A 3,328-nucleotide genomic window follows, 5' to 3' on the forward strand; every position below is an offset into this window, starting at 1 on the left:
GTTCTGTATGTATATTTCAGGGTTTCAATGGGTACATTTGTTTTCCCATACTCTTGATATATAGTTGTGCATCCTTGCTAGGAGTGTTGAGAGCAAAATATTTATCTCAGATATACTGCATGTATATCAACAATGGAAACTTGAAGCATTGACTTCATAAAGGTATGCGTCACCATAGATATCTCTCTTTTCCTTTATACCAAGATGTTGTTCTTATTAAACAAGATATTCTTTTTGCAGTCTTGCTTATTTACACAAGGCCATTGAACCAAAGGTGACACATCGAAACATTAAGCAGACGCTCCTTCTTGGCCACTAACCACTTTGTAAAGGAATGGAAATTTTCTGGTGGTTTACTTTGATGATATCCTAATTTTCCAATCTCCCTTATGCCTAGGACATTGTCTGGGCCAAGAGCCATAGTTGATCAGAAAGAGTTGATACTAACATTGGTTTGCCAAATCAAGTTTGAATTCAAGATTGAGTCCTGAAAAAATTGAACTCAAGGATGCAGCTGTTAGAAAGCTAAAAAAGGAAACTGATTGTATCCAAAAGGTAATTGGATGCAAGTGTTTTAATTTTCAGTTGCAACAGGATTAGTATCAATGCTTTGAATTGTGATTTTGCAGGGAGCAAGACGATAGTGTGTCAGTGAGTTTGTGCTTAAAGGAATGAGTTTTTTTGTTGTTTGAATACACTAAGATCTAATCGATGGCCAATTTGTTGATTCTGCATCAGGTATCCTTTTTTCCTTCAAAATTCACAGATAAATAGCTGCCATATGAATAGATTTTTTGCAGAGCATGGGTATGCATTGAACTCATGTGGAAATTTTAGTACAGATTGATCAGTCTTTCCAAATTCACCGTAGTTATGGAAGCATGCTCGAGGGTGAGGCTGATGAACTCAAGGTATTTCTCATTTCTTTTACTTGGGATACTTTCTTCAATTTGCATATGATAATTTTTTTTTTTGGCTATACTTCCTACGGTGCTCATATCCAATTCAATTTCGATGAGTATGATTGAGACCTACTTTTTTAAGTTTTTGGCTCCCTATAAAACAAAAATACCATGTGATCCATACTGTATTTAATAACCTTGCACGTTGTATACTTTAAAAAGCAATTCAATGATTAGGGTTATGTCAAACTAATAAATGAAATTCCCATTGTCATAGTTACCGCCCCGCTTTACACTTTGCAGCAACTTCTATCACCACATGCTTAGCATTTCCTTAAATTTCGTGTAATCCAGATCAGTTACTAACACATTACATTCTGCAATCTTAATCTATAGTGCGGTTTTGGAATGGGCGGTGGGAGACCCATCAAGAGCAGATTAGAGGTATAGACCGTGCTAGAGATGTGTCTCTCAATTTATATTAGATCTGTTGTAATGTCAAGAAAGCGTGCAGGGTTTGTTAATTGAATTGTATAAGATTAAGGATTCATTTCAAACAATTCCTATTGTTATTAAGAGTGAGTGAATTAAAATGTTATTTATCTACATGAGCACGTTACTAACCGCAACTCACAATGTAGATAAATATTTTCGTTATAATAATTTTTCATCATTAACAACCTAGCTAGAATGTATTACTACAATTAGATCAATTGACAATAAAACCCCGCGTCGTCGCGCGGGTTCCTTTTCTAGTATATACTAGGCCTTAATGCCTTGTTCCTGAAGGTATAATGCAAAAGGTCCCTTTTGTTGGCCTGCCTCAATGTATTTTCCATAAAATTCCCCTCTCCTATCAGATCTCACAATCTTTATTTTTGTTTCTTGTTGTAGTTCAACTTCAGTTTTAAAAATTTAAAAGCTTGAAGTATTAGTGATTTTTCTGATAGTAAGTAAATATAGCAGTATCTAGAACAATTATCTGTAAAGGTAACAAAATAGGAATTTTCACAGATAGTATTATGCTTAAATGGTCCACAGATATTAGTGTGTATGATTTCCAAGAGTTTTTGACTTCTTCCTGCAGTTTTCTTACTTAAGTTAGTCATCTTACCCTTGTAACATTCTATACAATTTGATAGATCACTAAAATCCAGTTCACGTAGAGTTTTATTCTTTATCAGTGTTTTGAGTCTATCTTTTGAAATATACCCTAATCTTCTATGCCACAGATATGCATATTTATCATTAAAGATGGTTCTTTCAACACCAAAAACAGTGTTATTGCTTAATGTGTTTTCACTATTTTCAATCAACATGATTTCTTATTTAGCTATAGAACAGTTTAACTGTAAATAATCATGCATAAAAACTCCACATCCAAAAAATTCTGAACCTTGAAAAATCTTTATTCCATCAAAGTCAATCATAAGTCTGCAACCAAGTTTTACTAGCAAAGAAACTAAAAGCAAATTTCTCTTAAGAGAATGAATGAAATAAACATGATCTAAAATAAGAAACTTTGCTAAACCCAAATCTAACTTCAAAGTACCAATGGCCTTGACAACAACCTTCTTGCCATTGCCAACATACACTGAATCTTCATGCTTCCTTGGAGCTCGATCTCCTCCTTGTTAAACCCTGCAATGACTTGGTTATATGAATTGGTGAGCCTGAATCCAACCAATATGTATGTGGTTTAACATTAATGAAGTTTATTTCCAAAGAAAACACTGAACTATGTAAAGCAGAATTATTTAAAACAGAATTAGAATCAATTAAGTAGTTCTTAACCTTTTTGATCATCCACTTTTTGAAGCCTTCACACTGCTTCTTCATATGCCCAAATTTCTTGCAAAAATAGCACTTAATCTTTAGTAGTTTTGCAGTAGTAGTCTTCTCAGTGGATGCCACCTTAGCAATGGTCTTTTTGGGTTTAAACTTGTTCTAATTCTTTCCCTTGCCTTTTCCCCTTAGATTCACAACAGTGGTGGGTGCACTTTCCTTCCTCACCATGTCCTGTTCATCAACACAAATGGAAATGAGCTCATCAGCATCCCATTTCTCCTTGAGAGCATTGTAGGTGGTCCTCATGAGATTACTGTAAGTGTTGGGGAGAGAATCCAGGGCTACATGAACGACTTAGGCATTATTGACACTCATGTCCAGGTCTCTGAGTTTGTTGTTGATGTCAATCAACTCCATAATGTGGGTTCTAACACTCCCCACTCCACTGAATTTGAGATCATTGAACCTTTTGGACAGTCTTGTAGCTTCAGCCTTGCCACTTTCCCTGAATTTTTGAGCTATGGCCTCCATAAAATCCACAGCATGCTCTGGCTCCTTAATACAACTCCTAACTGTGTCAGAAAGGGTGGTCCTGATCACATTTTTGGCCATTTTGTTAGCCCTGTGCCACTCTTTAT

General features: G+C 35.4%; 1 long non-coding RNA gene across 1 annotated transcript; it reads left to right on the forward strand.

Annotated features, from left to right (window-relative positions):
- Positions 1 to 241: 241 nt before the first annotated feature.
- On the forward strand, positions 242 to 1,508 carry LOC121051470. The gene is made up of 3 exons (XR_005805798.1): positions 242 to 738; positions 843 to 911; positions 1,299 to 1,508. It is a non-coding gene; the product is annotated as an uncharacterized LOC121051470 (long non-coding RNA).
- Positions 1,509 to 3,328: the final 1,820 nt, after the last annotated feature.

The sequence above is a fragment of the Rosa chinensis genome, chromosome 2 (assembly GCF_002994745.2).
Source record: "Rosa chinensis cultivar Old Blush chromosome 2, RchiOBHm-V2, whole genome shotgun sequence".
NCBI lineage: Eukaryota > Viridiplantae > Streptophyta > Magnoliopsida > Rosales > Rosaceae > Rosa > Rosa chinensis.